The sequence below is a fragment of the Anser brachyrhynchus genome, assembly GCF_964034855.1.
Source record: "Anser brachyrhynchus genome assembly, chromosome: 3".
Lineage (NCBI taxonomy): Eukaryota > Metazoa > Chordata > Aves > Anseriformes > Anatidae > Anser > Anser brachyrhynchus.
In genome coordinates this window covers 60976866-60996527 of record NC_137696.1, presented here as the reverse complement: position 1 = coordinate 60996527, position 19662 = coordinate 60976866, and the positions used below count along the sequence as shown (strand labels likewise).

The 19662-nt window shown below is 52.5% G+C and overlaps 1 protein-coding gene across 4 annotated transcripts in view; it reads right to left on the bottom strand.

Moving 5' to 3' along the window:
* The window catches only part of TULP4 (TUB like protein 4), a 157805-nt gene extending 156004 nt beyond the window's left edge, over positions 1 to 1801 (bottom strand). Inside the window, exon 1 of one of the 4 annotated variants that reach the window (XM_080584404.1) lies at positions 1609 to 1801. The gene's annotated coding sequence lies outside the window, so the exon portion shown is untranslated. The other 3 variants (XM_080584398.1, XM_080584400.1, XM_080584403.1) reach the window with 3 other exon arrangements.
* Between the last annotated feature and the right edge of the window lie 17861 nt (positions 1802 to 19662).

Below are 19662 nucleotides of genomic sequence, written 5' to 3'. Positions count from 1 at the left end.
CCCCACAAACAGCGACAGCCACCTCCTTACAAAACCCCACTGGAGGCAGGGGGAAATACAGAATTTCTTGAAACAGCCCTACCACACTTGACATTCACATCGCCTATGAAGAACGAGGTCCACTCGTGCAAATCCTCCTGGTGAGAGCCGCCAGCAGGCTAGGAGCTGCTGGCACGAAGTTGTTTCTCGAGCCGGGGTTGCAGGATCGAGCTGTCCGCTGGCGTCCCTAGGGACCACCAGGATTTTGCTATTACAAAAAGACCTGTGATGGCATTATCGAAACAGTTTGACCAGAAATCTTGATGCAATGAGAAATCTGTTCCATTAACACGTTTTTAAAAGAGAAATGTATTATTTAAGCTTAAATAGAAGTAGTTAAAGGTTAGTGGTTCTTGTAATCGTCTTCGGAGGTGTCGATAGTATGGGAAAAGCCTCGCTTTCCTGAGCAAGTTTTTGCGAATTCCGCGCAAGTCGTCGCCACTCTGCCTTCCGTTAAAGGGCTATTTTAGGCTGGAAGCCTTGAATTTCAGGACTGACTTTCGCAGCCAGCCGTTAGGCAGCGGGTTCACCCCCCACAGCCATCACTCCCACGGAGCTCTTACCTAACCCGGCACGGCACGGCACGGCGCCCCTCGGCCGGGCGGATCTCACCGTGGCAGGACGCAACGAGCGCCTCCGGGAGCGGCTACACCGACCGGAGCAGCGGCACCGGAGGCCTCCTCCTTTTCCTTACCGAAACCCCCGCGGGCACCGGGGGGACACCGGGGGGTTCCGGGGGGGGGGGGGGGGGTACCGGGGCTGAGCGGCAGCGGGGTTTAGCAGGGATATGGGGGGGGATATTTAGGGGGTAGGGGTTGTACCGGCGGCCCGCCGCCCAGCTCGGCGCGGCCGCAGCCGTTACCGTGCCGTTAACGGCCGAGCCCCCCGCCCGCCACCGGCTGCCCTCCCGGGGCCGCCCACCGGAACAAAAGGACGGCAGCTGCGGAGCCGCCCGCAGCGGCGGCAGCCCCCCGTACTCACCTCGGTGGTGGCGGTGCCGGTGGTGCCGGCGGCGGCGGCCGCTCGCAGCCCCGGGCCCCCTCCCCGCGCCCGCCCGCCCGGCTCCGTCTCTCGCCGCTCCCGGAGCGGCGGCAGCGGCGGCGGCTGGGCCCGGCTCCCCCGCCACGTGACCCCGCCGTCACGTGACCCCGCCCGGCCCCGCCCACCGAGTTCGGGAAGGGGAGGGGGGGCGCGCAGCTGAGGGGCTGCCGGGGCTCAAAATGGCGGCCAGGGGGGCTGTGCGTGGGGCTCGGGGGCGCGGTTAGGGACAGGGCGGTAGGAGCAACCCTTAGCGAAGGGTGTCAGCTAGGACGCGCGGCCTAACGGGTCGGGCGTCCCGCAGAGCGGCCCGACAGCCGAAGGCGGGCTTGTCGGAGAGGTGGGACTCCATTTCCCAGTGTGCTAGCACGGGCATCGCCCGCCCGTGAGCTGAGGAGAGCAGGGCCCCTGAGTTACCGCCGCGATTGCTGCCACAGGCAGCGGCAACAAAGGAGATACGCCCTGACCGGCAGGCTTAAATTGGTTGTTCTGGTGTTCAGCATAAAATTTTGAGGGGCTAAAAACACTTACCGCTATCACTGAATTCATTTATCAGCTCCTGGGTTTAACTGAAGCCATACACACCTTAGGTCAATTGCAAACTCACTGGCTGTCATGAGCATCGATTTTAGGTAACAGTTGCAAAAAGCGTCACCAAGAGGTTTCCAAAACACGACCGCACCTTTAACCACCTTTGTATTCCTGTCCTCTTCCCCAGCAGCACAGGAACTACTACACACAGTAACTGCACTGCCTGTTAGTCTCTTCCCTCAGCTCTGTCAGAAGTCCTCTGCAGCTGGGTTCAAAAATCCCAGGAGAAAACTCTGCTCGGCATTTGTTCACCAGCCACCATAAACTATGATCATGACTTTGAGTGCTACCTTGCAGTGTTCCTACCCATCCTGTACCCTAGTACACGCTGAGGACTGAAGGAAAATAAACAGGAAGGAAGACTGACTATCTCATCATCCCTGGAGCTCATGCCATCAACATAATACCTTCATTTTCCAAAAACAAATTCACACAGATGTGCACGAGTCTCTGGAACAAGAACCAGAGGCTGTGTTTAAACCTTGCAACAAGGGAGCAATGCCCCATATTTTTTCCTCTGCATGTGTGAGTCAACAAGTCCTGATTCCAGATCAGGGAGAGACTACAGCACATGCGGAAACAGAATAACAGCAAGCTCAAATAAAGTCCGTGATTTGAGCGACTGGAACCCAGGAGTATCCCTGCAGTTAAGAAATAGCCTCAGCTTCCAAAGCAAAAACAGAAGACGAAAACCTTTATGCTTATAGCAATGGTTGTCCTGTTCTTAATTCATTGGAGAGTTTCACAGACAATCTTGCTCACTGCTTCAAACACAAATTACTCATAGTTTTTCCACATGAAAACTTAACTCATTTTTATTTGTTTTATACACTAACTCTCAAAGGCACTTTCATGTAACTAACCTCACATTTTTCCTCTACCACAGGGGAATGCATCAGAGAAGGAAGCAGGTCAGCCCGCCTGGGAAGGTTCCCCAAAAGAGCAAGGATTTCCTCTGTAGTTGAGGAGAATAGCCAGGCTGACTGACAATTAACCAGAGCCTCCAGTTGACTGGCTTTTGTTCCAGCTTCCTCCTGCTGCATTTTCATTGTAGAAGCAGTTCCATCCCTTCACGTCCATTTTTTTTCCCTCTTTGAGGAGCTTAATGTAACCGGAACAGGGAAAACAAAATACCATCCCAGAATACTGAGAGAACTGATAGAAGCAACAGCTTTGTTTTTGTTTTGTTTTTAAATCAAGTGTGCCAACCCTAGGATATAGAAGAGAAGACATTGTACCTGTATTCAGGAAAGGGAACAATGAGGGCAAATTCAGAATTATTTATCTGGTTTAAATGGCACATAAGGATTTGAAAAACATTTTGCAGGGAACAACAAGACACTTTAGTAAACAGGAAAATGGGACAATATACACTAATTTGAATAGAACTGCAGCCTTTGTATGTTTGCTTCATCGGGTAGCTGAGGTACTAAACAAGGTAGATATATTCATGTATGTCCTAACTCAGCATTTGAAATGGCAAGTTTAATTAAATTGAAGAGATGAGGATGAGTACAGATGGCAAGGAAGAGGAACTAGTAAGGATGGTAGTGGATTGTGCTCAAAAGAAAGCAGACTAAAGAGATGCTACAAATGGAGTCCCTGAGCAATCAGCCATAATACTGTTCAGTTTAATAGTTGTTAGTTGACATTAGAGCAAAAACATGAGTATGCTAAGAAAATTTGCTGATGAGACAAACCTGAGGAGAAACAATACAGATTAGAGTCAGAGTATGTATCAGAAAAGAATAGATGGCATGTAGAAGCAGACTAATAAAAAAGGGATGGAATAGGAGTACAGAGTTCAAAATCATGAGCTTAAGGACTTTGAAGTGTTAATTTTAAACTGAAAGCATCAGCTGGAAAGAAACGACAAGAAAAATTTGTATCTGCCCAGCCCGTCAATAACAGAATATCCACAAGGCATCAATCTGAAGAGATCAAGAAAAAGGACAATACTCCCAGGGGAGTATCAAATGAGTTTTTGTTTTTGTTTTTTGTTTGTTTGTTTGTTTGTTTTTTCCAAGAGGAATCTGGAATATAAATGCTGTCGCACTGGTACTATGAAGACATCACCTAAAATACTGCATACAGTTCTGATCACTGATACTGAAGAAATATAAATTAAACCTGAAATGCACACAGAGAAGGGCCAAGAGAGACAGACATGATTCTGTCTATATGTTACTCTATTAAGCAGACAGTCTATTTTTGCCTATTTCATTTGCTACATCATCTTAGGACCCCTAAGTTGAGTATTATGAAACCCTAGTTGAAAGTAAGACCTTTGAATATAAAAAAAGCTATTAATATAACTTTCTCAGCAAAACCCACATTAAAGTAATAAAATAAATAGCAGCTGATGGAAGTATTTCTAAGCTCCCTACATTTCTCAGACAAATGCTTTCATGGCTGAGAAATTTTGATATTTTTTTAGCTTAAATCTACAGAGAACCATATCATATTTATAGATTCTTCAAAACCTCTTATTTCAAAGTGTGGTCTCACAAGTAGTCCAAGAAGATGGCATAGCAAAGCTTAACCAATCCTTTTTTCCCAAATTCAATGTTGACAACATTCAAGTACAAAAAACAGCATTCATGAAAAATATGAAAGAGTAAGAGATAAATTATCAAAATACTCATCTAAGACATGAAAAGGTGTTAAACACCACAATTATAACAACAGTTTATCACTAAAACCCAAAATAAGTATCCTCTGTACTATCACCCTGCATAGCAGAAAAAACAAATACAGAGATGGTTGCAAACTCAAATTATCAGTTCCTAATAAATAAAATATTTACATCCTGATATCTACATTTGCTGTGGGTAGTCCTATAAACTAACATGATCATTTAAGCCCTTTAACTCTACTGATAAAATAATTTCCGTCTGTAGATTTAACAGTAGGAGAACACACTGCAAGATTATGCTGAATATGCTGCATACAAATTTAATGTATGATTCTGCCCCAGATGTCCCAAGGCAAGCATCTTTACTAGTAGAAACTTTAAAATACTGGCACAAGTGATCAGTCTCAAGCTTGAGCAAAGGTGAAATGTTGCCAATGTCTGACTACTTTTCTTGAATTTATACCCTTTATATCTCTGTATAGTCTTCTCTTTGCTTCTATGACTTGTTTGGTTATGATCTCCATGTAACTATGACAATAATGAATAATTCCACTACATGAATGACTCATTCACTATTGCTTCTTGTGCTTAGCAATATAAATAACCAAAGCTCTCTCCAGCACCTTCACAGTTTTTTATTTTATAGTACATTTAAAGAAAGAAACGAAGTAGAGTAATTCTACATATTGACGAGATTTTTAATACTTGTAGCAAACAACTTTAGGAACCACCTTCTGAAACAGATACACCCTCAGAATCTCTCCTTCCCACCCCCTACAGCTTCTTCTCACTCTTACTGTCACACAGGAGACTAAGCAGGCAGAAATGTCTTTACATGACGCCGTATGATACGGAATACCCCTTTGTCCAGTCGGGGTCAGTGGTCCAGGGTCTGTCCCCTCCCAGCTCCTGCTGCACCCCCCAGCCTCCTCACTGGCAGGGCAGGGTGAGAAGCTGAAAAGTCCTTGACTCCGTGTAAGCACTGCTCTGCAACAATTAAAACAAGTAGGAGACATTTCTTCTCAGAAAGAGCAGTCAGGCATTGGAACGCATTGTTCAGGGAAGTGGTGAAGTCACTGTCCCTGGGGGTGTTCAAGGAAGGGTTGTACCTGGTGCTTAGGGACATGGATTAGTGGGTGACATTGGTAGTAGGGTGATGGTTGGACCAGGTGATCTTGGAGGTCTTTTCCAACCTGAATGTTTCTATGATTCTGTGTTACACTGATGAGAGGCTAGAGCCTGAGCTGGAAAACATGTGGAACAAGGTAGATAAGGCTGCAATTTGCAAGGTCCTGCAGTTTTGCCATCTAATCTAACCCATAAAAACAGCCTAAAAGAAAGCTGGAGGGGGACTCTATCAGGGAGTGTAGCCATGGAACCAGGAATAATGGCTTTGAACAAATGGAGGGGAGATTTAGATTAGATGTGACGTGGGGAAGAAATTCTTCACTCAGAGCGCAAAGCGCACCTGGGAATTAGGGCTGAAGATGCACCTTGCTTCTGTTCTTTTCTGTGAAGAGTAGCATGAAATTACCTAAAAAACAGTGTTAAAAATAAACCCAGGGCACAGGATGGGAGGTGCAGGGCAGTCCCTGTGGCCAAGGGGCAGCCTTTCTCTCTGGCAAGCCAAATGGCCCGGGGGAGCCAGCCCCAGAAAAGGGGCCCTCACCCCCCCCAACCCTCCTCCTTATTCCACGTGAGGGCATCTTCCAGGCTGCTCCCAACACGGCCACCTTTGGCCACCTGTGGGCCGCTCCATCACAAAGGCTTGCTGAGGTCACAGTGGCCACCACTGCCCCGCCTTTGCTGCGGGCCCTATAAAACAGGACCCCTGCAGCTGGCCCACCAGTCGCTGAGCTTCTAGGCACTCTGACGGCCAGCATCTGCGGCAGGAGGAAGACCAGAAGCAGGAAGGCGAGTGGCAGGCCTCCTCGGTGTGAGGAGAGCAATGCAGTCTGAGGAAGCACCGAGAAGGAACACACCTAACAAGAAGTGTCGTGGGCAGAGGGAAAGCGCCTGTAGCACAACTGACACCAGTGCTCAGGGGACCTCTGGCACCCAGCCCACAGACACTTACAGGCAGTACCACCGGCACTGCAGCAATGCAGGGAACAGGCCGCCCCCTCAGCCACACAGCGACAGGGGGCCTGGGCCTTCCCGTTGGTGCAACGGTGGCATGGGGTGAAGGCAGGAGCGTCAGCCGGACAGCCGTGTGGAGATCAGGTGTGCCCATAATCCAGAATACAGCGTGGGACCCAGGCATGGCCTTAAAACAAACAGCAGCGTCAAACCCACGCATGAAAATCAACCCGACAGTGGCATGGGACCTGGGCATGGAACTGGGCGACCCCCTGGTTCAGCACCCTGGCCTGAAAACATTCCAGATGGAAGGCATCCCATCTGGGCAGTCCCGGGTAAGGACTGGCTTGTCCTGCTGCCAAACACCATGGAGCCCATGGAGCTGGATCCACGAGATGTGGAGGAGCCGATGGAAGTGGATCCACCTCGGCCAGAGCAGACCTGTGACTACCCTGGCATGTCATTGCTCTCTGCCATCAGAGCGCTCAAACAGCATCGCAGCAGTGCCTGGCGAGCTCCCTACTCGTTGCTCAAGCTCCATGCCAAGCATTAACTTGGAGCTGCCAAACGCCATGGACATCCAGCAGGCTTACCTGCAAGACATCCCGGCAATAAACCACTCTGTTGCTGATTCTCAGGGCTTGCGTGACTGCTTCTTTCCCTACCCCTAGCCGTGGTGCGAGAGGTGGCATCCCTTGTGCACAGAGCCTCGAGGAAGAGCACAAGAGAGGACCCAGCTCCCTTCGGGCTGCTGCGCGGGGGGGGCAGGAGGAGTCCCCGAGGGCCACCATGCGCCTTTAACATTTGTGAAAATAAAGTGAGGGGTGAAAATAGGAGTGTGTAAGTGATTATGGGTGGCTAATTTCTTATATTAGGAGTGAGTTTCTGTATCTGAGTAATTGGCAACGACAGACGTGGAGAAGGCTGAGGTACTCAGCAACATCTTTGCCTCCACCTGCACTGGTAGGCGGGCTTCCCAAGTCTTTCATTTTCCTGAACCCGTAGATGGAGGCTGGGGGGATCAAAGTCCCACCCACCGTAAGGGAAGAGCAGGTTCGAGACCACCTGGTGAATCTAAAAGGTGCAAGTGTATGGGACCTGATGATATGAATCCCAGGGTCCTGAGGGAACTGGCTGATGGAGTTGCCAAGCCTCTCTCCATCCTAGTTGAAAAGTCCTGGCAGTCAGGCGATGTCCCTGGTGAGTGGAAAAGGGGAAACATCACACCCCTTTTTAGAAAGGAATGAGAAAGTCAGGTTGTTTATAAAGCAGAGGAACTCCTACTCAGACTGGGGAGGGAGAAGAAGACGAGATAGGCTACTCCAAAGTGGCTGGGCCATCAGAGGAACAGGAAGACAAAGTAGAAGATCTCATAAGGGCATCAAGAACTTCCCGAGGCCGATACCAGCGTGAGCCTAACTGGGAATGAGTGGCAAAAGCACCCTATTGTGACTGGCCCGGATGCTCCGTGCATCCTTGGCATAGGCTACCTAAGGAGAGGATATTTCAAGGACCTTTTTTCTTCAGGGAGCCAATATATGCAGGGGACTGCCGGAGATGATTTTTCCCACTTGTTCACTCTCCCTTTCTCCTTCACCTGCTTATTCTCCTCCAGGCTAGTTACGATAGCTCTTCAGGTCTTTCAATATCCTGTGGATGTTCAGACCAGCATGTTCTTATTGTAACATCTCCTGAGTGCGCTTCAGGTGTTGTCCAAGGTTAACCAACTACTTAGGAATGCCATCCAGAGATCTGTTCTGAGGCAGAAGAGTTATGAGTGGCAGGCAGTGTTGGAGGATATGGGCAGGCATCTAGAGCAGTGGACATCTCCAGTGCTTGGGAAATTCACCCCTGAACAGGTGCAAAATCCTAAAAAAATGAAAGAATGAAAGGCTTGAAGAAGGTGTGTCATCGCCCTAGCAATTCCAGAGAGACACAAATCACTGCAACGTGCTGGGGCTTGGCCCAATGCAGTTGCTCACCACCCACTGACCGATGCCCAGCCTGTCCCCAAGCAGCCGGTACCCCACAGTACTTGTCCAGCATGACGCCATACGGTACGGAATACCCCTTTGGCCAGTTGGGGTCAGCTGTCCTGCTTCTGTCCCCTCCCAGCTCCTCCTGCACACCCAGCCTCCTCACTGGCAGGGCAGCGTGAGAAGCTGAAACGTCCTTGACTCAGTGTAAGCACTGCCCTTCAACAATTCAAACAAGTAGAAGACATTTCTTCTCAGAAAGAGTGGTCAGGCATTGGAACGGGTTGCCCAGGGAGGTGGTGGTGTCACCGTCCCTGGGGGTGTTGAGTGCTGACTGGAGTGCTGCAGTGACTGGCTATATGCTCTTCAGAAGGGCCAGGCAGCAGAGAACGGGTGGTGGTGTGGCTCTCTATATTAGAGAGTGTTTTGATGTTGTGGAACTCGAGACTGGGAATGGCAAGGTTGAGTCCCTATGGGTTAGGATCAGCGGGAAGGCCAACAAGGCAGGCATCCTGGTCGGGGCCTGTTATAGTCCGCCAGACCAGGATGAGGAGACGGATGAGGAGTTCTACAGGCAGCTGGCAGCAGCTGCGAAATCGCCAGCACTTGTTCTCGTGGGGGACTTCAACTTCCCAGACATATCCTGGAAATACAATACAGCTCAGAGGAAGCAGTCTAGGAAGTTTCTGGAGAACGTGGAAAATAGTTTCCTGACACAGCTGGTTAGTGAGCCTGTTAGGGGAGGTGCCCCGCTAGACCTTCTGTTCACAAACAGAGAAGGACTGGTGGGAGCTGTCGTGGGCAGAGTGACCACGAAATGGTAGAGTTCTCTATTCTTGGCAAAGTCAGGAGGGGGACCAGTAAAACTGCTGTCTTGTTTACCAAAAGGGTTGTTAGGCATTGGAATGGGCTGCCCAGGGAAGTGGTTGAGTCACCACCCCTGGAGGCCTTTCAAAGACGTTTAGATGTAGAGCTTAGTGATACGGTTTAGTGGAGGACTTGTTAGTGTTAGGTCAGAGGTTGGACTAGGTGATCTTGGAGGTCTCTTCCAACCTCAATGATTCTGTCATTCTGTGTGATTCTGTGTTCAAGGAAAGGTTGGACCTGGTGCGTAGGAACATGGTTTAGTGGGTGACATTGGTAGCAGGGTGATGGTTGGACCAGATGATCTTGGAGGTCTTTTCCAACCTGAATGTTTCTATGATTCTGTGTTACACTGATGAGAGGCTAGAGCCTGAGCTGGAAAAGATCATGTGGAACACGGGGAACAAGGTAGGTAGGGCTGCAATTTGCAAGGTCCTGCGTTTTTGCCACCTAACCTTACCCGTAAAAGTGGCCTAAAAAAAAAAAAACAAAAACGGAGAGGGACTCCATCAGGGAGTGTAGCCATGGAACCAGGAATCATGGCTTTGAACAAATGGAGGGGAGATTTCGATTAGATGTGACGTGGGGAAGAAATTCTTCACTCAGAGCGCAAAGCGCACCTGGGAATTAGGGCTGAAGATGCACCTTGCTTCTGTTCTTTTCTGTGAAGAGTAGCATGAAATTACCTAAAACCCAGTGTTAAAAATAAACCCAGGGCACAGGATGGGAGGTGCAGGGCAGTCCCTGTGGCCGAGGGGCAGCCTTTCTCTCTGGCAAGCCAAATGGCCCGGGGGAGCCAGCCCCAGAAAAGGGGCCCTCACCCCCCCCAACCCTCCTCCCTCTTCCACGTGAGGGCGTCGCCCAGGCTGCCCCCAACACAGCCGCCCAAATCTGGCCAATCAGGGGCCGCTCCATCACAGAGCCTTGCTGAGGTCACAATGGCCACCACTGCCCCGCCTTTGCCGCGGGCCCTATAAAAGGGGCCCCCCTGCCGCTGGCCCCCCACTCGCTCAGCGACTAGGTCCTCTGACGGCCAGCATCCGCGGCAGGAGGAAGACCAGAAGCAGCAAGGCGAGAGGCAGCCCTCGTTGGTGTGAGAGGACAGCGATGCAGTCCCAGCAAGCACCAACAAGGACGGCAGATGACGAGAAGAAGAAGCGTCATGGGCGAAGGCAGAGCGCCGGCGGCACAAAAGACACCAGTGCCCAAGGGAGCTCTGGCGCGCAGCCCCCAGACGCTTACAGGCGGTACCATCGGCACCGCAACGACGCGGGGAACAGGCAGGCCCCTCAAGCGCACAGCGACAGGGGGCCTGGGCCTTCTCCTAGTCGAAACGGCGGCGTGAGGCAAAGGCAAGAACATCAGCCAGAGAGCCGCAAGGAGCATAGGCGTGATCATAGCGCGCGACACAGTGTGGGACCCAAGCATGGCCATACACCAGATGGCAGCGACAGACCCACAAATGGAAACGAAGCGCAGAGTGGCACGGGACCTCGTCGTGGAAGAGAACGAGCCCGTGGTTCGGCACCCCGGCCTGAAAAGTCTCCTGAACAAAGGCATCGCGTGCGGCCAGGCCCCAGCAAGGACGGGCTCAAACCTCAGCAACTCCAAGCCGAGCGCCATCCTTCCCCCAAAGCAGACAGCGACTCGGGCCATGGGCCTTACAATTCACGCAACGGTCGCGTGGGGCGAAGGCAGGAACATCGGCCAGACAGCCGCATGGAGCAGAGGCGTGCCCGTAGTCCACAACACAGCGTGGGACGCAGACACGGCCAGAAACAAGATGACAGCGTCGGACCCACGAACGGAAATCCACCGCAGAGTGGCACGGGACCTACGCGTGGGAGTGAACGACCCCGTGGTTCGGCACCCCGGCCGGAAAGATCTCCTGATCGAAGACATCGCGTGCGGCCAGTCCCCAGCAAGGACGGGCTCAAACATCGGCAACTCCAAGCCGTGCGCCGTCCTTCCCCCAAACCAGACAGCGACTCGGGGCATGGACCTTCCAACTGTCGCAATGACGGCATGGGGAAAAGGCAGGAACGTCGGCCAGACAGCCGCACAGAGCAGAGGCGAGCCTATCAAACAAGCCCGGACACCTATAAGCGGTACCATTGGCACCGCAACGATGCGGGGAACAGGCCATCCCCTCAAACACGCAGTGACAGGGGGCCTGGGCCTTCCCATAGTTGCAACAGTGGTGTGAGGCAAAGGGAGGAACACCAGCCAGAGAGCCGCAGGGAGCACAGGCGTGCCTATCACAGGGAACACAGTGCGGGACCCAGCCAGGGCCGTAAAACAGACGGCAGTGTCAGACCCACGCATGAAAATCAACCCGACAGTGGCGTGGGACCAAGGCGTGGGACCGGACGACCCCCTGGTTCGGCACCCTGGCCGGAAAACATTCCAGATGGAAGGCATCCCGTCTGGGCAGTCCCGGGCAAGGACTGGCTTATCCTTCTGCCCAACACCGTGGAGCCCATGGAGCTGGATCCACCAGAGGACGTGGAGGAAGCAATGGAAGTGGATCCACCTCCACCAGAACAGACCTGGGACTCCCGCAGCATGTCTCTGCTCTCTGCTCTCCAAGCGCACAAACAGCATCGCAGGAGTGCCCGTCCAGCTCCCTACTCGTTGTCACGCAGGCTCCATCCCAAGCACTAGCTTGGAGCCACCGAATGCCACGGACATCCCGCAGGATTACCTGCAAGACATCCCGGCAATAAACCACTCTGTTGCTGATTCTCAGGGCTTGCGTGACTGCTTCTTTCCCTACCCCTAGCCGTGGTGCGAGAGGTGGCATCCCTTGTGCACAGAGCCTCGAGGAAGAGCACAAGAGAGGACCCAGCTCCCTTCGGGCTGCTGCGCGGGGGGGGCAGGAGGAGTCCCCGAGGGCCACCATGCGCCTTTAACATTTGTGAAAATAAAGTGAGGGGTGAAAATAGGAGTGTGTAAGTGATTATGGGTGGCTAATTTCTTATATTAGGAGTGAGTTTCTGTATCTGAGTAATTGGCAACGACAGACGTGGAGAAGGCTGAGGTACTCAGCAACATCTTTGCCTCCACCTGCACTGGTAGGCGGGCTTCCCAAGTCTTTCATTTTCCTGAACCCGTAGATGGAGGCTGGGGGGATCAAAGTCCCACCCACCGTAAGGGAAGAGCAGGTTCGAGACCACCTGGTGAATCTAAAAGGTGCAAGTGTATGGGACCTGATGACATGAATCCCAGGGTCCTGAGGGAACTGGCTGATGGAGTTGCCAAGCCTCTCTCCATCCTAGTTGAAAAGTCCTGGCAGTCAGGCGATGTCCCTGGTGAGTGGAAAAGGGGAAACATCACACCCCTTTTTAGAAAGGAATGAGAAAGTCAGGTTGTTTATAAAGCAGAGGAACTCCTACTCAGACTGGGGAGGGAGAAGAAGACGAGATAGGCTACTCCAAAGTGGCTGGGCCATCAGAGGAACAGGAAGACAAAGTAGAAGATCTCATAAGGGCATCAAGAACTTCCCGAGGCCGATACCAGCGTGAGCCTAACTGGGAATGAGTGGCAAAAGCACCCTATTGTGACTGGCCCGGATGCTCCGTGCATCCTTGGCATAGGCTACCTAAGGAGAGGATATTTCAAGGACCTTTTTTCTTCAGGGAGCCAATATATGCAGGGGACTGCTGGAGATGATTTTTCCCACTTGTTCACTCTCCCTTTCTCCTTCACCTGCCTATTCTCCTCCAGGCTAGTTACGATAGCTCTTCAGGTCTTTCAATATCCTGTGGATGTTCAGACCAGCATGTTCTTATTGTAACATCTCCTGAGTGCGCTTCAGGTGTTGTCCAAGGTTAACCAACTACTTAGGAATGCCATCCAGAGATCTGTTCTGAGGCAGAAGAGTTATGAGTGGCAGGCAGTGTTGGAGGATATGGGCAGGCATCTAGAGCAGTGGACATCTCCAGTGCTTGGGAAATTCACCCCTGAACAGGTGCAAAATCCTAAAAAAATGGAAGAATGAAAGGCTTGAAGAAGGTGTGTCATCGCCCTAGCAATTCCAGAGAGACACAAATCACTGCAACGTGCTGGGGTTTGGCCCAATGCAGTTGCTCACCACCCACTGACCGATGCCCAGCCTGTCCCCAAGCAGCCGGTACCCCACAGTACTTGTCCAGCATGACGCCATACGGTACGGAATACCCCTTTGGCCAGTTGGGGTCAGCTGTCCTGCTTCTGTCCCCTCCCAGCTCCTCCTGCACACCCAGCCTCCTCACTGGCAGGGCAGCGTGAGAAGCTGAAACGTCCTTGACTCAGTGTAAGCACTGCCCTTCAACAATTCAAACAAGTAGAAGACATTTCTTCTCAGAAAGAGTGGTCAGGCATTGGAACGGGTTGCCCAGGGAGGTGGTGGTGTCACCGTCCCTGGGGGTGTTGAGTGCTGACTGGAGTGCTGCAGTGACTGGCTATATGCTCTTCAGAAGGGCCAGGCAGCAGAGAACGGGTGGTGGTGTGGCTCTCTATATTAGAGAGTGTTTTGATGTTGTGGAACTCGAGACTGGGAATGGCAAGGTTGAGTCCCTATGGGTTAGGATCAGCGGGAAGGCCAACAAGGCAGGCATCCTGGTCGGGGCCTGTTATAGTCCGCCAGACCAGGATGAGGAGACGGATGAGGAGTTCTACAGGCAGCTGGCAGCAGCTGCGAAATCGCCAGCACTTGTTCTCGTGGGGGACTTCAACTTCCCAGACATATCCTGGAAATACAATACAGCTCAGAGGAAGCAGTCTAGGAAGTTTCTGGAGAACGTGGAAAATAGTTTCCTGACACAGCTGGTTAGTGAGCCTGTTAGGGGAGGTGCCCCGCTAGACCTTCTGTTCACAAACAGAGAAGGACTGGTGGGAGCTGTCGTGGGCAGAGTGACCACGAAATGGTAGAGTTCTCTATTCTTGGCAAAGTCAGGAGGGGGACCAGTAAAACTGCTGTCTTGTTTACCAAAAGGGTTGTTAGGCATTGGAATGGGCTGCCCAGGGAAGTGGTTGAGTCACCACCCCTGGAGGCCTTTCAAAGACGTTTAGATGTAGAGCTTAGTGATACGGTTTAGTGGAGGACTTGTTAGTGTTAGGTCAGAGGTTGGACTAGGTGATCTTGGAGGTCTCTTCCAACCTCAATGATTCTGTCATTCTGTGTGATTCTGTGTTCAAGGAAAGGTTGGACCTGGTGCGTAGGAACATGGTTTAGTGGGTGACATTGGTAGCAGGGTGATGGTTGGACCAGATGATCTTGGAGGTCTTTTCCAACCTGAATGTTTCTATGATTCTATGTTACACTGATGAGAGGCTAGAGCCTGAGCTGGAAAAGATCATGTGGAACACGGGGAACAAGGTAGGTAGGGCTGCAATTTGCAAGGTCCTGCGTTTTTGCCACCTAACCTTACCCGTAAAAGTGGCCTAAAAAAAAAAAAACAAAAACGGAGAGGGACTCCATCAGGGAGTGTAGCCATGGAACCAGGAATCATGGCTTTGAACAAATGGAGGGGAGATTTCGATTAGATGTGACGTGGGGAAGAAATTCTTCACTCAGAGCGCAAAGCGCACCTGGGAATTAGGGCTGAAGATGCACCTTGCTTCTGTTCTTTTCTGTGAAGAGTAGCATGAAATTACCTAAAACCCAGTGTTAAAAATAAACCCAGGGCACAGGATGGGAGGTGCAGGGCAGTCCCTGTGGCCGAGGGGCAGCCTTTCTCTCTGGCAAGCCAAATGGCCCGGGGGAGCCAGCCCCAGAAAAGGGGCCCTCACCCCCCCCAACCCTCCTCCCTCTTCCACGTGAGGGCGTCGCCCAGGCTGCCCCCAACACAGCCGCCCAAATCTGGCCAATCAGGGGCCGCTCCATCACAGAGGCTTGCTGAGGTCACAATGGCCACCACTGCCCCGCCTTTGCCGCGGGCCCTATAAAAGGGGCCCCCCTGCCGCTGGCCCCCCACTCGCTCAGCGACTAGGTCCTCTGACGGCCAGCATCCGCGGCAGGAGGAAGACCAGAAGCAGCAAGGCGAGAGGCAGCCCTCGTTGGTGTGAGAGGACAGCGATGCAGTCCCAGCAAGCACCAACAAGGACGGCAGATGACGAGAAGAAGAAGCGTCATGGGCGAAGGCAGAGCGCCGGCGGCACAAAAGACACCAGTGCCCAAGGGAGCTCTGGCGCGCAGCCCCCAGACGCTTACAGGCGGTACCATCGGCACCGCAACGACGCGGGGAACAGGCAGGCCCCTCAAGCGCACAGCGACAGGGGGCCTGGGCCTTCTCCTAGTCGAAACGGCGGCGTGAGGCAAAGGCAAGAACATCAGCCAGAGAGCCGCAAGGAGCATAGGCGTGATCATAGCGCGCGACACAGTGTGGGACCCAAGCATGGCCATACACCAGATGGCAGCGACAGACCCACAAATGGAAACGAAGCGCAGAGTGGCACGGGACCTCGTCGTGGAAGAGAACGAGCCCGTGGTTCGGCACCCCGGCCTGAAAAGTCTCCTGAACAAAGGCATCGCGTGCGGCCAGGCCCCAGCAAGGACGGGCTCAAACCTCAGCAACTCCAAGCCGAGCGCCATCCTTCCCCCAAAGCAGACAGCGACTCGGGCCATGGGCCTTACAATTCACGCAACGGTCGCGTGGGGCGAAGGCAGGAACATCGGCCAGACAGCCGCATGGAGCAGAGGCGTGCCCGTAGTCCACAACACAGCGTGGGACGCAGACACGGCCAGAAACAAGATGACAGCGTCGGACCCACGAACGGAAATCCACCGCAGAGTGGCACGGGACCTACGCGTGGGAGTGAACGACCCCGTGGTTCGGCACCCCGGCCGGAAAGATCTCCTGATCGAAGGCATCGCGTGCGGCCAGTCCCCAGCAAGGACGGGCTCAAACATCGGCAACTCCAAGCCGTGCGCCGTCCTTCCCCCAAACCAGACAGCGACTCGGGGCATGGACCTTCCAACTGTCGCAATGACGGCATGGGGAAAAGGCAGGAACGTCGGCCAGACAGCCGCACAGAGCAGAGGCGAGCCTATCAAACAAGCCCGGACACCTATAAGCGGTACCATTGGCACCGCAACGATGCGGGGAACAGGCCATCCCCTCAAACACGCAGTGACAGGGGGCCTGGGCCTTCCCATAGTTGCAACAGTGGTGTGAGGCAAAGGGAGGAACACCAGCCAGAGAGCCGCAGGGAGCACAGGCGTGCCTATCACAGGGAACACAGTGCGGGACCCAGCCAGGGCCGTAAAACAGACGGCAGTGTCAGACCCACGCATGAAAATCAACCCGACAGTGGCGTGGGACCAAGGCGTGGGACCGGACGACCCCCTGGTTCGGCACCCTGGCCGGAAAACATTCCAGATGGAAGGCATCCCGTCTGGGCAGTCCCGGGCAAGGACTGGCTTATCCTTCTGCCCAACACCGTGGAGCCCATGGAGCTGGATCCACCAGAGGACGTGGAGGAAGCAATGGAAGTGGATCCACCTCCACCAGAACAGACCTGGGACTCCCGCAGCATGTCTCTGCTCTCTGCTCTCCAAGCGCACAAACAGCATCGCAGGAGTGCCCGTCCAGCTCCCTACTCGTTGTCACGCAGGCTCCATCCCAAGCACTAGCTTGGAGCCACCGAATGCCACGGACATCCCGCAGGATTACCTGCAAGACATCCCGGCAATAAACCACTCTGTTGCTGATTCTCAGGGCTTGCGTGACTGCTTCTTTCCCTACCCCTAGCCGTGGTGCGAGAGGTGGCATCCCTTGTGCACAGAGCCTCGAGGAAGAGCACAAGAGAGGACCCAGCTCCCTTCGGGCTGCTGCGCGGGGGGGGCAGGAGGAGTCCCCGAGGGCCACCATGCGCCTTTAACATTTGTGAAAATAAAGTGAGGGGTGAAAATAGGAGTGTGTAAGTGATTATGGGTGGCTAATTTCTTATATTAGGAGTGAGTTTCTGTATCTGAGTAATTGGCAACGACAGACGTGGAGAAGGCTGAGGTACTCAGCAACATCTTTGCCTCCACCTGCACTGGTAGGCGGGCTTCCCAAGTCTTTCATTTTCCTGAACCCGTAGATGGAGGCTGGGGGAATCAAAGTCCCACCCACCGTAAGGGAAGAGCAGGTTCGAGACCACCTGGTGAATCTAAAAGGTGCAAGTGTATGGGACCTGATGACATGAATCCCAGGGTCCTGAGGGAACTGGCTGATGGAGTTGCCAAGCCTCTCTCCATCCTAGTTGAAAAGTCCTGGCAGTCAGGCGATGTCCCTGGTGAGTGGAAAAGGGGAAACATCACACCCCTTTTTAGAAAGGAATGAGAAAGTCAGGTTGTTTATAAAGCAGAGGAACTCCTACTCAGACTGGGGAGGGAGAAGAAGACGAGATAGGCTACTCCAAAGTGGCTGGGCCATCAGAGGAACAGGAAGACAAAGTAGAAGATCTCATAAGGGCATCAAGAACTTCCCGAGGCCGATACCAGCGTGAGCCTAACTGGGAATGAGTGGCAAAAGCACCCTATTGTGACTGGCCCGGATGCTCCGTGCATCCTTGGCATAGGCTACCTAAGGAGAGGATATTTCAAGGACCTTTTTTCTTCAGGGAGCCAATATATGCAGGGGACTGCTGGAGATGATTTTTCCCACTTGTTCACTCTCCCTTTCTCCTTCACCTGCCTATTCTCCTCCAGGCTAGTTACGATAGCTCTTCAGGTCTTTCAATATCCTGTGGATGTTCAGACCAGCATGTTCTTATTGTAACATCTCCTGAGTGCGCTTCAGGTGTTGTCCAAGGTTAACCAACTACTTAGGAATGCCATCCAGAGATCTGTTCTGAGGCAGAAGAGTTATGAGTGGCAGGCAGTGTTGGAGGATATGGGCAGGCATCTAGAGCAGTGGACATCTCCAGTGCTTGGGAAATTCACCCCTGAACAGGTGCAAAATCCTAAAAAAATGGAAGAATGAAAGGCTTGAAGAAGGTGTGTCATCGCCCTAGCAATTCCAGAGAGACACAAATCACTGCAACGTGCTGGGGTTTGGCCCAATGCAGTTGCTCACCACCCACTGACCGATGCCCAGCCTGTCCCCAAGCAGCCGGTACCCCACAGTACTTGTCCAGCATGACGCCATACGGTACGGAATACCCCTTTGGCCAGTTGGGGTCAGCTGTCCTGCTTCTGTCCCCTCCCAGCTCCTCCTGCACGCCCAGCCTCCTCACTGGCAGGGCAGCGTGAGAAGCTGAAACGTCCTTGACTCAGTGTAAGCACTGCCCTTCAACAATTCAAACAAGTAGAAGACATTTCTTCTCAGAAAGAGTGGTCAGGCATTGGAACGGGTTGCCCAGGGAGGTGGTGGTGTCACCGTCCCTGGGGGTGTTGAGTGCTGACTGGAGTGCTGCAGTGACTGGCTATATGCTCTTCAGAAGGGCCAGGCAGCAGAGAACGGGTGGTGGTGTGGCTCTCTATATTAGAGAGTGTTTTGATGTTGTGGAACTCGAGACTGGGAATGGCAAGGTTGAGTCCCTATGGGTTAGGATCAGCGGGAAGGCCAACAAGGCAGGCATCCTGGTCGGGGCCTGTTATAGTCCGCCAGACCAGGATGAGGAGACGGATGAGGAGTTCTACAGGCAGCTGGCAGCAGCTGCGAAATCGCCAGCACTTGTTCTCATGGGGGACTTCAACTTCCCAGACATATCCTGGAAATACAATACAGCTCAGAGGAAGCAGTCTAGGAAGTTTCTGGAGAACGTGGAAAATAGTTTCCTGACACAGCTGGTTAGTGAGCCTGTTAGGGGAGGTGCCCCGCTAGACCTTCTGTTCACAAACAGAGAAGGACTGGTGGGAGCTGTCGTGGGCAGAGTGACCACGAAATGGTAGAGTTCTCTATTCTTGGCAAAGTCAGGAGGGGGACCAGTAAAACTGCTGTCTTGTTTACCAAAAGGGTTGTTAGGCATTGGAATGGGCTGCCCAGGGAAGTGGTTGAGTCACCACCCCTGGAGGCCTTTCAAAGACGTTTAGATGTAGAGCTTAGTGATACGGTTTAGTGGAGGACTTGTTAGTGTTAGGTCAGAGGTTGGACTAGGTGATCTTGGAGGTCTCTTCCAACCTCAATGATTCTGTCATTCTGTGTGATTCTGTGTTCAAGGAAAGGTTGGACCTGGTGCGTAGGAACATGGTTTAGTGGGTGACATTGGTAGCAGGGTGATGGTTGGACCAGATGATCTTGGAGGTCTTTTCCAACCTGAATGTTTCTATGATTCTATGTTACACTGATGAGAGGCTAGAGCCTGAGCTGGAAAAGATCATGTGGAACACGGGGAACAAGGTAGGTAGGGCTGCAATTTGCAAGGTCCTGCGTTTTTGCCACCTAACCTTACCCGTAAAAGTGGCCTAAAAAAAAAAAAACAAAAACGGAGAGGGACTCCATCAGGGAGTGTAGCCATGGAACCAGGAAT